The sequence below is a fragment of the Microcebus murinus genome, chromosome 5, assembly GCF_040939455.1.
Source record: "Microcebus murinus isolate Inina chromosome 5, M.murinus_Inina_mat1.0, whole genome shotgun sequence".
NCBI classification, from domain to species: domain Eukaryota; kingdom Metazoa; phylum Chordata; class Mammalia; order Primates; family Cheirogaleidae; genus Microcebus; species Microcebus murinus.
Window position 1 is genome coordinate 18291761 of NC_134108.1, and position 17066 is coordinate 18308826.

Below are 17066 nucleotides of genomic sequence, written 5' to 3' on the forward strand. Positions count from 1 at the left end.
CAGTGAACTATGATGATACCACTGCACTGTAGCCCAGGCAACAGAGCGAGATCCCATCAAAAAAAAAAAAAAGAAAGAAAGAAAAAGAAAATGATAATAATAATAATAATAGGAGTTGCTTGTCTACTTAATGTCTATAGCACTATAAGGAAATTATGTGCAGATAATAGTTCACGGTCACTGTAAATAATATTAGTTCACCTTATTTGAGCACTTGCTGTGCGGCAAATATTGTTTTAAACCCTATACATGTATTAACACATTTACCTGAACAGCCCTGTAATATGGGCATTTTTATAATATTATCTGTATTTTCTGGATAAGGGAAAGGAGGCCCAAAGATGGGAGGTAGTAAGTCCCCGACAGGAATTCAGACATCTGGTTCCAGAGTCCCTGCCCTTCACCACTCCGCAGTGCTGCTGATTCCATCCAGCCCGCATCAGTTGATGGATTAAAAGGGGTACGTAGACTAATTTTTCTGTATTATCCAGGTATAACAACTTGTGAATTAGAGCTGTTTGGCCTCAAGAGGGCAAGCTTTGCAAAGCCAACCCTGCTAAACAGTGACAACAAATGACCTAGAACATCTAACGAATTGACCTATGAGTTTCCTTGTAACAAAAGGGCATAAAGTGTCCTCAGTGCAGTGTCCAGTGTCTGTGGCTATGGCATTTTGGGGTCAGAGAGAAGATCAAGGGAATTTCAAGATTTGCTGCACATTATTTAAATGTGTGTTAGTGGTTGAAGGATTATATATCACAAAATGCCTTAGTCAAAATTTTCTAGACTCTGATCCTTTGAAAACAAAACCATGAGGCCAGACCCAGCATACCAGTCATAAATGGACAGAGATACTCTAAAAAGCAAAAACTAGACCAGTAATTTCCTTTTCCTTTCTTCCACCAATTAGGTATTAAGATATTTTTAAGTATATGCTCTATCCTAGAAATTGTTCCACTTGAGTACAAAGTGTTCCATACAATCAAAATTGTACTCCCTTTGAGGTAGAGCAATGATCAGGTGGGTCATTAAGAAACAGCCCTCAAGTTGCAGTGGCTTAAACTGGAAAAGGTTTATTTTTTGGTCATGTAAAATCCAGTGTGGATTTGAGCATATCTCTAGGCAGCTGTCTACTATGTGGCACTCTGGAATTCAGAGGCTGCTTCCGTCTTGTGGTGTCACCATCTCAGCTGCTGCTTCTGTAGTTACTGAGCCCGGGAAAGAGAGGGCAGGACAGGCTGCACCAGCCATTAAATGCTTTAGCCCAGAAGTAAGGCATGTCAATTCTGTTCACAGGCACTGGTTAGAACTAGGCACGAAGACCTAGCTACATATACAGGGGATGGGGAAGTTTACCATGTGCCTGGAAGAAGAGGAAACCAGAAGTATCTGCCATATGTAGATTATCATTTCCAAAGGGCAACATGGGGAGTAAGAAAACACATCTATATTATGAAAGGTAGGGAGTTATTCTAATAGTATAAGTAAATTAATATGATGACTCCTATTTATGTATAAAGAAGCTAAAACTCAAGACAATTGTCTAGTGGCAAATACGTTAGGGAAAGTGTTTTGTCTATCATGTGTTTTTAAGTTTGAATGAGAGTTTCTCAGCCTCAGCACTATTGACATTGAGCTGGATGCTTGTTTGTTGCACAGTGTTCTGTGCATGGCATGCTGTGTAGCAGCATCACTGGCCCCACCTGCCACATGCCAGTAGCCCGTGCCTTACCCCCACAGATGAGACAACCAAACATGCCTCCAGATGTTACAAAATAGCTCCTGAGGGGATAAATCACCCTAGATTGAGAACCCCTAGCTGGAACTGTCCCCCATATCATTTTCAGCAGCAAACCTTAGAGTTCATCCAATAAAATATTCATGCATGTATACTTTTTAATATATAAAGCATTTTTACACAGCTTCTTTTAAATTAATCATTTGAAGAGGAAGGTATCATTATATTCAGTGTATGAGGACACAGTTGAAGAAGGTGAAATGTATTGTCCATTTCACAAGATAACAAATGGCAGGGAGACAACACAATCTAAGTCCTTTCACTCAGGATTCATGCGTTTACTTGGCACGTGTTTACTGAGTACCTTCTGTGAGACAGACACTGTTCTAGTGACAGAGGGTACAAAGATAAAAGATCCAGTTTCTGCTCTTAGGAGACTTAAATGGATAAAAGACACAAATTAATTGGAGATAATTAAGCTAAGTGCTCTCATAGAAGGATTTACAGTGCTTCAGAGAGAGGAACTTCACCCATAGAACTTCCAGCAAAGCAGCAGAGACACCACAACACACAGGAAGGAATGATAGGAAGCAGTGGAACAAACAAAGGGTTGCATTTTACTTCTGAGTCAGCACAGAAGAAATGAACCGAAATATAGGGAACCATAGGCAGACCAAGAGGAGAAGAATGATATTCTGAGCAGTGAGAGGGAAGAATTGTGAAAAATCCTGCTAAGCCCTGAACACGCAGGCAGGTGCTGCTGGAAGAGTTGTGAGAGATGGAAACATCCCTCACTTAATAGGCATTTGACAACATTCTATAATGTTGCTTCCAATGAATCTCATTGAAGTGAAAGGAGAAATTCAACTACTAAAAATCATTAATTTTTTTTGAAAGCTTGAACTACATGTCTCTAAAGCAGAAAAAAATCATGAATGATTAAGAATACTATTAAAGAAGGTCACCTTTCATATAAGCGATAAGCAATGTAATTTCTTAAAGTGTGCTTCGCTTGGAAGCTCAGTGTGCAGTTCATTTGTTAAGGTTGTTAACTGTGATCGCTTGGAACTGTTTTGCCTTTCGATGGGACTAAACCTTAATATTTAAATACCTCAGTTACTTTTCGGTTTAAGAAAGACTTTTTAAAAATAGATATTCATTAACATAAGTGTGATTCTCTGTCAATGTATAATTCAGTAATTTGGCCAATTAAATGACTGCAAGCTACATAAAGTGTTCAAAGAGCAAAGAGGACACTTAAACTCCCTCTTGTGATACTGGGGCTCATTTTGGGTAAAAACATGTTTTAAATTCCTTGATTGGACAATTTACTCTTTGATATCAATCTGCTCACTTTTCTCTTAGCCTTTGCTCATATCATACTGTTCCCTCTATCATCAGCCTTCACAACCAGCAAATAGTGACTCACCCTTTTTCCCTTCCCTGTACTCTCTAATTACTTGAGGCTCATTCTACCCTCTAGGCATATCCCCTCTTCACCCAGTCTGAAATCTTCCTCCCTTGTCATCTGATCAAACTCTAACCCCAACCCCCCCTCCCATCCAACCTTTCCTGACCTGAGGCATCAGAATTAGCCCCCTGTGGTCTCCATCCTGCTCTTCATCTTCGGTCCCTGTGTGCAGGTATCACATTCCTTGTGTTGGTTGAGGGCAACCGATTCCTCTCTGACTCACCTCCCACTCCGATTTCTCCACCTGCACCCAGTAAAGAAAAATGTACTATGCAAGGCGCAGCATCTGCCAACTCGCTCTAACAAATCTTATAAGAGTAAAATTTTAAAAAACTCAGCATAAAGTAAATCTATGGGTAGGAGGAACAGGGTAAATAGACGTGGACAATCTGGGGAAAGAGAGGAGGGGGGAATGTTTCAGTTTCTTTTCGACTTGGGCAGGGAGGAGGGAGAGGTGTGTGCTCAGGAGAGATAACTTCCTCTGGGTTGGATCCCCCAGAGGTTCACCCTGGGATATCCCCAGGAGACAGGCCTCCCTGCATTTGGAGAAGAGGAGCCTTGGGCTGTGGGAAGGAAGGTGGAAAGAAGAGGGATAGAGGCAACTGAGGTAAGGGTTGGGAAACTGCTGAAAAGCTGGCATTAGGACCAGTGAAAATAACCTGCAAAGGGGAGTCAGTGAGCATTGAGGGCTCTGGCTCAAGCAGGCCTTACTGTCTGAAAGGTTCATCATAACGTCTGGTTAGGAGCAATTGCACAATGCTTGGTGCAGAGTAAGCGTTCAATAAATAACAAGCTCTTCCTTTCTCTTGCAATGGCAGGAAGCAGATGGCTGTGGGGTGGTGCTAGGGCAACTTGCATAGTGGATAAAAGCAGACTTTGGTTGGATAAAACGAGAGTCAAATCTGGTTTGATTGGGACCTTGACTGGGTTCAGACTTGCCCCTTTCTAATGTGGGATTTTGATCATGGTAAGTGACATCTGTGAATTGCAGTTTTCTTACCTCTAAAAGAGGTTTAATAAAATATATCTCAAAGGAGTTTTGTAAAGATTAAAGTAATGATTAGATGTACTGTATATGTAGCTCTTATCATAGGTCCTGGCACAGATTAAGTCCAGTGAATTCTAGCCAGTGTTATTGGGACTCCAGAAATTATGTAGGTTTTGTCCTTGGTTAAAATTTCTTAGGCTGATGATCAATGAAACAGTTTAGTTCCATAAAACTATGTTATATTCTCTTATGGGTAAGGCACTTGCCTAGACATTGAGAGGATTGAAAGAATAATAAGATATGATGCCTGTCTTCTAAGTGTTCAGTCTGATGAGGTGAGCACATATGTACATATTTGCAGTAAAGTGGTCCAATTGCAAAGAGAAGGAGGGTGATTAATGCTCCTTAGAGAGATCCACAAGTTCGTGGGAAGCTGAATCTTGAAGAATGAGTGGCATTTCAAAGGCAGGAAATCGGAGGAGAGGTGCTTTGAGAGTTGGAATGGCTGTGCAGAAGCACTACATGTGAAAATATTTGATGTATTTGGAGAATAATTAATTTTGGGTGTGTGTGTATATGCATATGTGTGTGGGGCCGGGGGTCGCTGTAAATAGTAATATACTTGATTCTTATTTTTGGTTTTTCCTTATTTAGTGATGGGAACCATTTCTCATTTAATTGCATATTTCATGCAACCCCTCATGGTGCCTTGAACAAGGTAAGCTTCAGTTGAACAAATTAAATTGAAGATGCTTTCTCATTAGATTTTAATTTCCCAAATATCCTAAGGTTTATTGCCTTCTTTGCATGATGAGTTTATTTGATGGAGCCATCCCAATTAATATGCTGAGATGTCCTACTGCCAGAGTTTCAGAAATAATAATAGCATGAACTTTTAAATTTTCATAGCAATTTACTTGGCTTTAAATAATTCATCCTTCATACTAGATTCAATAAAACTATGCAACAATTTAACAGCCTCCCAAGCTTTTGATTCTGGGTGATAATTATGAGGTTTCTCTCTGTTAAGGAGTAGTCATAAAAAAAGTTTTCTTTGCTTTTTTGAGTATAAGGACCTGGAAGTGGAGGTCCAGAGGAGAAGCCATTGCCCCAGCAAAGGAGGCAGCTACTCCAGATGCACACAGGTGGGATGAGGGGAATGTTGGCAACCAGTGACCTCCCAAATGAGCTCAGGTGGAGTATTCAGTTCTGACCTGTGTTAGGAGGAGAGAGAGGAAGAAGAAGAGGAGGAGAGAAAAGGGCAAGATGATGCTGTTTAAGTGTTGCATGGGCAAGAACACACTTTACAATTACGGGTATTGCTGGAGGGAATCAATCCTCAAATGTATTTGAAGTCAATTTTGTTTCAGTGATAAAAGTCAAGTGGAAGGATGAGATTCAAAGGATTATTGTTTCAATATTTACTTTGTATTATTCACAAACTATTGTATTGTCAGCTGACACAGTCTTTTTATCTAGCTGTCTAGATCATCAGATTTTTTCCTTATTATTGGACTATTCCCTTGTCCACCTTCCCATTAGGTTAACAATTTGTTTTTTTTCTCTCCTATTGACAAAAAAAAAAAAAAGAAAAGGATCTTCAAAAAATTTCCTCTACTCAATTCTCCCACTTATTCTTCTCTGCTTCTCTGTTGTAAAGATAACAATCCTCCTTCCATGGTTGAGTCTAGATCTCACCCATCACCACACTGGCATAGCCGGGGAGCCCTCCTGAGTGATGGATCCCCTTCTCTTCCTACTGGGCCACCCTCTCTGGATCTCCTTCTCCTGCTTTGGTTGTTTTTTGTTTGTTTGTTTTCAGATGCTCCGTCATCCTAGCTACCACTATATGTTGGTGTTCCTCAGAGAGCCTGGTTCTCTTCTTTATCTACATTACTCCCTAGGTGAAATCATCCAGTCTAATGGTTTTATATATTTTCTGCATTTTGTAGACTCCCAAATGTTCACCTTAATCCTGACCTGTAGAACTGTAGAGTCTGAACTCTAGACTTTTATGTCTGCTTATCTGGGCCCAAACCAAACTCTCCATTCCCACCCCCAAACTTGTTCCTCTTCAGTTTGCACCATTTCAACAAGTGTCATTTCTACTTTGCTGTTGTGCAGGCCAAAAATCTTGGAGCCATCATTGACTCCTTCTTTCTCTCCCCAGCTATTACTTTCATTCCATGTTATAAAAATGTTGATTAAGTACCCACTATGTGCCTGGTATTGTTCTGGAACCTGCAGATACAGAAGAGAATAAAGTAGATCAAAGCCCTGCTCTCAAGTTTTCATGACTTTAAACAGATCTACAGCCAAGCCCTTTAATCTCCTACACATCTCCACCGCTACCATCTGAGACAAAACTGCCTTCATCTCCCTGAATCACTGCAATACCTCCCCACTTCCACCCTCGTCTCCCATAGGCTCTTCTCTCCGTATTAGCCTCAGTGATCACTTTAAAACATAAATTAGATCATACCTCTTCTTGTTCATAACCCTCCAAGGGCTTCTCATCTCACTCAGAGAAAATCCAAAGTCCTTACCGGAGCTCACAAGGCTTTCTACGACCTGGGCCTTGCTGTTGCTCTGATACTCCTTCTTTCACCTTCCCCTCCATGACTCTGCTCCAGTCACACTGGCCTCCTTGCTGGTCCCCCTACACTGTAGGCAGTCCATACCACGTGACTTTAGCTTCTGCTGCTTGGCACGTTCCCATACTTCAGGTCTTCCCTTCCTGAGGAGGCCTTCCCTGATCTTGAACAGAACATAGTATCCATACCTTCATCACTCTCCGTTCTCCTTACCCCATTTTGTGTATGGACATATGGGTGCATGTACATTCTGGCAGTCTACTCTGCATAGAACCCATGTCTTTGAGAGCTAGGACTTCGTTTTGCTCGCTGCTGTATCTCCATCTTCTACAGCAGTGTCTGGCAGATATGACTCACTCAACAAATATTAATTGCATTATCTTCAATCTTGGCATTTATGACTTGGCAATAATGTATATGTGTGTTGATATGAAGTCCCTTCTGATGAAGAGTTGACATTTGTGAGTCAGCTAAGTCTAGATAAGTGTGTCATTTATGGCTCAGAAGCAACTGCAATTCATTGTGACCTCATTACATTTCTGTTATATCCAAATTAGTTTTGAACTTTCGAGTCTAAAAATTAAGTACCCTCCCTCTTTGTTGTGACTAGTTTGTGATATCTGCTAAACTATTCAACAGAAAGTCTGTTGTAAATATGCAGTAACAAACCCCTTGGAGGCAGTGAAAATAATTAGCATTCAGTGTCTGATGGCTGTGCCAAATTAATCACCTTGAAGTTAAGCGTGTGGATAAACTATGAAGTTGGGTAAACTATATATAAGGGAAATAAATATATGTTCTTTGATTTTTAGATAGTGAACTATGTAGGACACTATTTCAAACTATCATGTAAACTAGAGCAGTTGAAAAATCATGGCTAAAATGAGACCATGTGCAAATATTCTTAGAAAAAAATAGCTTGGGGGCCATAAAATAAAAATCTAAAGAAACGACTGAGTATCCATGCAATGAGGGCACTGATCTCTTGTTTAGCTGTCGTTGCCCAACTTATCCCCAACCTAAGCTCCAGCCATGTGCAGCATTTTGCATGCATTCTGTGACTGCTTTGACATCTCTGAACTTTCACCTTTATGTTCATCTGCTTGGTCTTTCCTTGCCCCAGAACCTTTACACAGAAAACTCTGTCTATGAGATCCAGTTCAAATATCACCTTCTTGGCAAACTCTTTCCTGAATCTTTTGATAGCTCTAGTTACTTTTCCTCCTTGGCTGCTACATTCATTTGTAGATGTGTCTGCTACAGAGTCTCACTGCATTAATTTGCTGGCAACTTTTTACCTCATCTCTGTTGGCTTCTTGAAGGTAAGAGATATTTTAATTATTGTTATACCACCATCTTCTTAAGTGAAGTGTCTGCCTATAATTTTACCTATGTTAAACATTTATTTTCCATTGAAATTAATAAAATAGCCTTAAATATTTTGCCATCTATAAAATGTATTTTAAACTTCCCAAGATCCTAGGATCTCATATAATGCAAATTTGTTCATATAAAACAGAGTACATCAGAGTAATGTCTTTTCCTATTGCAGATACACAGACTAGTATAACATTAAAGAAAATCTCAGTGCTTCTTAAGCATGTTGTTTACAAAAGAATAAATAATATAATGTGTTTTCATCCCTATTTCTGCTGAGGATCTCAAAACACCGCATTGGCATCAGTTAAGTCATCCACATAAGATTCTCCACTAAGTAGAAAGGAGACTGATGTTTCCCTCTTAGGTTCCATCTTAAGTCCTTATAGATGAGAGAACTAATGCACACACCTGTAGGCCAGCTTACTATATAACAGGTAGAAAATACTACACTTATTCCATTTTGCTTTATTCCTAATTTTTGTACCACTCTTGAAAATACTTAACTATTAGAAACATTTTAATTTCAAAACTTAGTGATTAATTATTAATTTTTTCTCAAATATCTTCGAGGAAATCTCTCCCTTCTTTTTTTTTCTAATAGCATGATGTGTTTCTTTTTAGTTTTTAAATAACAACCTAATCCTGCTTTGTGTTGTGATTATTTTTATTAGATCTTCAAATCTTATATATGTGTCTTCACTTCTTGTTAGGTGTGTATTGATTGTGCCCTTAACAAAGGGCTGTTATTCATTTTTGTAAGCCCCAATCTCTGCAGGCGCTTTAGGGCAAGACCGTCCTTGGATTCTTTTGGATCTTGATGAGATAGAAATTGCAGGACATTAACAGAGAAACCAAAGGCTTACACTCTCTCCTTATTCCCCATCAACCACAATGCTAAGTACCCCACAGACAGCCCTTATAGTGTTGCCAGCCCGCAGCTACAGGTGAGAATTTTCAATGCACATATATATACTTCTGCACCTCAGGGTTTGTGAAGCTGCCTTGGAAAAGGCAGTGTTGCTTGGCCCTGGGCCTACAGTCAGACCCCACAGGGAACCCCACACATTGTTCCAGCAGGGAAAGGGTGTTCTCATCACTTCTACTTACATTCCCCTGGATAGAATCTGGGTGTCCATGGTAGCATCCAATTATAATTTCCCATTGCCTTATTTGGGATGCAAAGGGACAAGCCTCTCTCTAGTATTTATAGAAATGTGAAATACCAGCAAGCACGATTTCTCAACAAAAGGTCTTTAAACAGCTTTGCCAACTTTCCTTTCGCTTCCCTCACTGCAGGTAGGCAATTCAGCTCTGGCAAGGGGCACATGGTCATACCTGTTAACTTCGAGTTCCTGCGAGAAGAAAAATCATTACTTAGCCCATTAGGGGGCTCAGGACTCATGGACAGGATTTCTCACAACATTTCCCTAATATGGCACTTGATCAGCATTGATTGGATTATTAATCTTTTCATGCCCTTGTTCTTTCTGTTTCTCAGCTTACTATAGTACATAGCTCAGGTACTTAAAGATATTTGTTAAATAAAGTTGAGTGAACATCCTCTGAAGAGCTGCTGAAATTAATAACTAGAATTTAAATTTTATCCAACTGATTTTTTTACATACATAGTAGGTCATAGATTCTGACTTTACTGTGATTTGCTTTATAGCATAGGCAAAAAAATAACCCATTTCTTCCTTTGGGTCTCCAATAAACCAATGACTTTTCTCAGGACTTCTGTCCCTCCCATGGAGAACTACATTCTCTTGCCAAAATACCTCAATACCTTTTGATAAGCTCCTGAGCTTTTAATTTTGTCCTTGTCTCCCACAGCAGATGCAGCTGTGTTTGGAGCCAAACTCCAAACCTTAGTGTAGTCTGGAGATTAGGTGAAATAAAATCTTTTGTATCATGGGTCATACTTCTAGGGAGAGCTAGGTTATTTATGAATGGTCGAATTTCTCACTGGATTCACCACTGACCAGAATTTAATGTCATTGGTTGGGTCAAGTGCTCAAAACTGGGCAAGAGTTAGCCCCTCTCTACTCACCATTATCCCTAAAGTGGTCATCTTGACTGTAGAAAATCTCCATTTCCCCAAAATTTAACTCTTAACATAGTACTTCCTGAACCTGTTGGCACCTATAGCTGTACTGTTGAAATGAACTATTGAGATGACTAGTTTTGTGTAAGGTTATCAATTTCTCCCAATGATTTATTGTTCTCTGATGACCTTGGAAACTCTAATTTGATGCTTCAAGAGAAGACCATCCTACTCATCCCTTGCCGGCAGATCATTGATTTAAAAATCAATCTTCAGTGTTTGGGGGAAATATGAGACTCTCCCCCACTATACAACATAATAATAATGATAATAATAATTATTATTATGTTAGACAGACAATTCATGGAGTGTCATTTTGAAGTGAAAGACGAAAGAGAGTTCCTATAGTTATGTCAAATTTAAATCTTGATACAATATAAAAAAATGAATAATAAATTTTTGAAAGATATTCTGGGACAGCTGCCACAATAATCAGAGTATATTGTTTTGGTTAGAGAGTTTACAACTAATATATAGAGTTAGGGGAGAGCTTATTTTTCTCATTTTTAAAATCCTAAGACAACTGCCCCTTTAAGTCAACGTTGTTTACTTGGATGAAAAAGCCTGCTCTTTTCTTCACTTTTCTGAACAATGAAAATCAAATAAACTTTATAAAGATTATTTAAACTTGGAAAATCATCTGAATTACATTAACTCAAAAATATACCTGAATAAATACCATCTGAATTAGTTCCCTTGGGAGAATTCAGGAATTGCCACCTAGGCGCTGTCCAGCTTGAGGCCAGTTGCAGAATAATCCCACTGATTTTATTGATTTTGTTTATGCCTGCTGAATGATGGTTGGTGCTCTTTATTCATAGCTTAATTTGGAGTTTCTCACAAGGAACATGAGGAAAATACAGCAGTCTCCCAGCTTTTCCAATGTGATAAAAAAGGTGAGGGCTTTGTTTCATGGTCTGTGCTAAAAAGGCTAGAGTATATTTATTTAGGCTGTTCCTGATTCTCAGAAGGTATGAGAAGCCTTCGTCCCAGGGCGAAGGCTTTTTTTGTCTTTTTTTCGTGGCACTGACATCATCCAACTGTTCAAATCGGAACTACACCTCTCCCAATTAATCTGTGTTTCCTATTTATGAGAATAAATTGTGGTTGAATCAGGTATGGTTTTATTCAGTTCCCCTGGATGCTATTTTTTAACTTTAAGAATCATTTCAGATTGCTCTTTCTTAATGTTAGACTTTCCAAAGGGCCATTCTCTGAGAACCTCTGAAGCACCTTTGTTCCTAATGCTCATTCATTTTGACAGAATGAGAGACAGCTGGACAGAGTGTCCTTCTTAGATCAGCTCCTGCAGTCATTCTTGATCTCTCTCCCTCCCTGATTCTTCTTCTCTTTCAAATCTCAGCTGCAAACATTCTCCTCCCTCTCCTATAGCACTGTTCAGAGTATTACTCATTATTTGTCTCAGGAGTCATATTATTTTTAGTAGCCCAGTCAAGAGTTTAGGATTATAGCTTGAACATATGCTAAAATTCAAATAAAGATAACCCTAAGTACCCGAGGCTCCCTGGCTTCTGAGAACATAGCCAAGAGGCGGGTGAGAATGAAGGCAATTCACATCTCTCCACTGTTTATGGTATGTTGCCCAGGAGGGTTTCTGGATCTTCTGTTTTACTGGATCCTGTAAGTGACTTTTCATAAAATTATTCTGGAATATAAGTGAAGTAAGTAACTCAGAAAGTCAAATATGGCAGGTTCTCACTTTTAAGGGGGAGCTAAACAATGGGTACACGTGGGTATGCAGAATGGAATAATAGACATTGGTGACTCCAAAAGGTGGAGGGGGGTTGGCAGGAAGGGGCTGTGGGATGAAAAGTTACCTGTTGGGTACACTGTACACTATTTGGGTGATGGGTATACTGAAAGCCCAGACTTCACCACTACGCGATATATCATGTAACAAAACTGCAGTTGTACCCCCTGAATCTGTTAAAAAATAAATAAATAAAGTGGATGAAGTAGAAGGAGAAAAGAGAGTGTTCAGATATAGGTGCCTCGTCTCATTTTCTCTGTGGGGGGTTGGCCACTCCTCACGAGCTGCATCTCCAGAATAGAAAAGCCTTTAGCACAGAGGGTTTTCTCGTGCAGCTCTCTCCCAGATACATGTGGAGGCGGCAGGAGCAGTAGATTTGCCTTCTGCACAGCAGCTTGTCAGAGGGAGTGTCATAGAGCCAGTGAAATCTTCTTGTTCTTGTTGCTCTTTCTTTTAAAATAGAAGCATTTCCTCCGGTAACCTATTATAACCTACTCCAGGGATTCCCCCCAATCTTCTATGTAAGAAAAGGGATAGCAGTGGAGCAAAGGCGATGTGAGGGTGGTGGGACAGAGGCCAGGGGACAACTGTTGACTTCCTTAGGGACAGTAAGCACATGATCTGTCCCTAGAACATGGAGACCCCCAATATTCTGAAACCCAGTGGCCATTGTGGTGTTTTTTTGGGGGGAAGACGACAGTTGCCTGGACTGCAAAATCCCGGTATGACTCCTAGAGCTTTTATATGGCTTGATACCAGCATGACAATGACAGTGTATAAACACACACTGTCCCTCTCTTTTTGTTCATATACACAAACACATGCACACACCATGAGTACGTATGCGACTCTTTAAAACAGGAATTTCTATGCAGAAAATTCTTTCTTTAATGGCAAGCCCCTTGATTCAAGGCAAAATGCAAGCTCTCTTGAATATGTTTCTTTTCCCTGTTTAAGACACACTTCCTATGGTGAGTCTTGCTGAGAGGAATGCCCTTTATTTCCCATCCCATCCATTTAATTATGCCTGAAATTTCTGCAGCAATCAATCCAGTGATGGCTTTCTAGTGTGGCCATGTGCAAATGTTAATATAGAGTAAGATTCATCTTTCTGCCAGCCCACTCCTATTGCCTGGGCCACAGAAATGGCAGAGTATCATCCAACCTCATGTCAGATTTGAATATAGAATGTAGAGTCACTACAACATCATAGAAACTAATGAGGATTATAACTGAAAGGCAGTAAAGTGTTGAATTGCTCATTCCACAGAAAATTTTCCTGGCATAAAAACAAAGTTTAATAAAAATTTTATTTTTAGGTTTTTCTAATAATTAAAAGTGATCAAATGTAGCTGTTCAGTTTAGTTGGTAAGCCAAAGGAAAGTATACAATTTTGAAGATACATTGATAATTAACTTCCTTTTTTTAATAACCTAATTAAGATGTATCCAGCATCTTGATGAACTCCTTAACATTTCAGCATGATTTTCCTTCTAATTAATAGATTGAATCATTGATTTCTCCTCTTCTTTTATTTCTTTCTCTGTAGATCTCTTTGCACAGAAACAATAAGATGGTACAATTATTCCTCTTGCTAATTATTTCAATAGAAATGGAAAAATGTGTTTGATTAAGAAAGGATATTGATAACTCTCTTGCAACATGTTAAATGTTGAGGAAAAAAAATCTACACAAGTCACTGTGAATATGAGAACTGGCAAGTAATAAGATTGGAGAATTGTTGAATGTTTCTTTCCAAATATGACACAAAAATTAGTGTTATATTTCATAATTAAAATATCTCAAATTACAGTTTTGTTTGAATATGTATGCGCATGCATATATTTTCAAAAGATCTAGGCAATCTATATTGTGAAGACTTCACAGGAATATTAAGATGGTCTACATTTTTTATGGGATACAATTATTATTTTGACCATTAATTTTCTTTTTATCTATACCCCCTAGTAATGCCTATGTCCTTTATCTAGCACTGTTTTCATTTCAATATTTGCCATTGTTAATTAAGTATGAAGAAATTATTAATGTATAAACATTTATCAAGTGCCTCATCTGTGCCAGGTACTCCGCTTCTCAAATGAAAAATGATTTAACCACTTTGGTATGGCCCTCACCGGCCATGAAACCTTGCCCACATCCGGCACTCATAGTCCACATGGTAGTTTGCGCTGTGCATGGACAACAAATCTGTTTTGCTCTTGTGTGATGAGGAAAGCTTTAAAGCACTGAAAGCTCGTTTTGCTGTACAGACAGCTTTACTTGTAATGTAAATCAAAGTAGGTAACATATACATATATGTTTTCATCATGTTATTTTTAAATGTTCACAATTTTATTTTGATAAATGAAATATTAGAAAAATCATATCATGGCTGTCGGCTAAAGTCGCTGTGCACGTTCATCTATGGCTGTTGAATACAGTTGACGCTGGTACCGAAGTGGTTAAGAAACTGGAAATGAGGCTGGGCGCGGTGGCTCACGCCTGTAATCCTAGCACTCTGGGAGGCCGAGGCGAGTGGATTGCTCGAGGTCAGGAGTTCGAAACCAGCCTGAGCGAGACCCTATGTCTACTAAAAATAGAAAGAAATTAATTGACCAACTAAAAAAAAATATATATATACAAAAAATTAGCCAGGCATGATGGTTCATGCCTGTAGCCCCAGCTACTCAGGAGGCTGAGGCAGGAGGATCGCTTGAGCCCAGGAGCTTGAGGTTGCTGTGAACTAGGCTGATGTCACTGCACTCACTCTAGCCTGGGCAACAAAGTGAGACTCTATCTCAAAAAAAAAGAAAAAAAAAAAAAAAAAAAGAAACTGGAAATGCCTGGCCTATAAAAGACCAGGTTGATGCAGAGATCTATAATATTGTTCACATACTGGAAAAACTGTGGATAAAAGATTCATTTTACACAGTGTAGCTCCAGAGGCAATAATACCTGTTTTTAGTTAGAGACAATTATTGAGAGCCTTCCATGCGCCAGTCACTGCCGTGGATCCCGGAGACACCACAGTGCACGGACGGACATTTCTCTATTGTCAAGAAGCAAACTGTCTATTGAAACTCAAATAGGTCGAAGCCTCAGGGAAGACAGTTGCAGCTCAACAACACAAAGACAGACTCCCTAGCAATTAGATCTGTCCAAAAATGTAACAGGCTGTCTTGTGAGATTTCATCACCACTTTTGGGTGTGATACGCTAGGATGGGATATAGTAGAAGCACAGTCTAGAGCAGGCGTCCTCAAACTACGGGCCGTGGGCCACAATGGAGGTGTTTTTGGCCGTTTGTTTTTTTACTTCAAAATAAGATACGTGCAGTGTGCATAGGAATTTGTTCATAGTATTTTTTAAACTATAGTCTGGCCCTCCAATGGTCTGAGGGACAGTGAACTGGCCCCCTGTTTAAAAAGTTTGAGGACCCTTGGTTTAGAGCAATGGACTGAGTGCAATTTAATGCTAGACATGAGTGAGTGGAAAAGGCATCATCAGAAGGTTGGCATCAAGCCATGCTCAGTAGTGAAAGAGCAAGTGGTCACTGGGCGTAAGGTAAGGGGAAACCCAAAAACCAAATGAAAGCAATGAGGCCAGAAATGAGTCAGAGGAGGGTTCGTGGCAGTTCAGGGAGTACACAGTGAAGGTCACTGGAGAACATGGCTACCTTTGATGCCTGTGGGAGAGGGCTTTTTAGTATGAACTAAAGGGACCTGCAAAGTCCCTGACATAGGGCTGAGCAAATGTCAAAGTTTAGAGTGCAGCCACATATAGCCAATAAAGATACAGGGCAGCCAGTTAAATTTGAATTTCAGATAAACAACAAATAATTAATTTTAGTGTAAGTTCCAAATATTGCATGGGGCATATGTATACTATCATTTTTTTCATTGTTTATCTGAAATTCAAAGTTAATTAGACAAATTATATTTTATGTGGCAACCCTAACCAAAGTAGCATCAGCCAAGGTTCTGTAAAGGGGATCCATTCGTAGGATCAAGTTAAAGTTATTCAGAGGTATTTATGGCTAATATGTGCTAGATGCTGTGCTCAACATTGGGCATATAAAAGTGAACAAGACAGCTGTGGCCTCTGCTCCATGATGTTACTGTCTAGTGGGAGGAAAAGCCCATTCCGCAAGTGCTGTGATGGAGAAAGCACAGTGGTATGGGACACACAGTAGCTGTCTAATGTATTCCAGAGGGATCAGGAAATCTAAGATTTGACTGTAGCTCTTTCTTCAAAACAGCATTATGGAGGTAAAATGTTATACAAAAAATGCATGTGTTTAATGTGTGCAATTTGATGAGTTTGGACAAACTCACAAAGTTATACATAGTCACAGAGTTATGCCAACGCCTGTGACACCACAACCTAGGTAATAGACATACCCAACACCTCCCAAAGTTTCCTTGTTTTGGAGAAGAGAAGATGGCTGATGGGAGATACCAGCTGCCAGATTGTCTCAGAAAGAAAGAAAAGTTTTAGATGAGAAAGAAAACAAACCAACAAACATAGATTAGGTATGATTCTGGGGGAAAAGTGCCAGAACCTACCAGAGATTCCACGGGAAGCAGTTGTGGAGCAGAATAAGAAGGAGCAAAATATTGGCAGAGATCAATACCCAAGAGGCTTGGAATCCAGTGAAAAGGGAAGGTGGAGTGTTTTGTTTCTCCCTCCCTCACAGCTCTGGCACTCAGGAGTCTGACTCCTGGGCTGCTGGGGAGCTTTTCCATCCTTACAAGCTGCTGCCACCAGTGAACCAGGAGGTTCTTGAGGACAAAGCACCAGCCTGCCAGCCCCCTTGGGATTGATTCCCATCACCGCAAACGGAGCTGAAACGACAGGTGCTATATTGCTTCTCTACCCACCGTGTGCTTTTGTCCTCCCCAGGGGGCTTCCACCCCTGTTTTCATCTCAGCATTCCCACACCAACATTTCCCAACTCTGGCCCAGATTGTGGGAACCACAGGTCAGTGGGTCCTGGGGAATTTGCGTGACCCCGGAACCTG

General features: G+C 39.9%; 1 long non-coding RNA gene across 1 annotated transcript in view; it reads left to right on the top strand.

Annotated features, from left to right (window-relative positions):
* Positions 1 to 2726: 2726 nt before the first annotated feature.
* The window catches only part of LOC105864347 (uncharacterized), a 57221-nt gene continuing 42881 nt past the window's right edge, over positions 2727 to 17066 (top strand). Inside the window, exons 1-2 of the long non-coding RNA XR_001150991.2 lie at positions 2727 to 4176; positions 4852 to 4915. This is a non-coding gene — a long non-coding RNA (uncharacterized LOC105864347). The remainder of the gene's footprint in view (positions 4177 to 4851; positions 4916 to 17066) is intronic.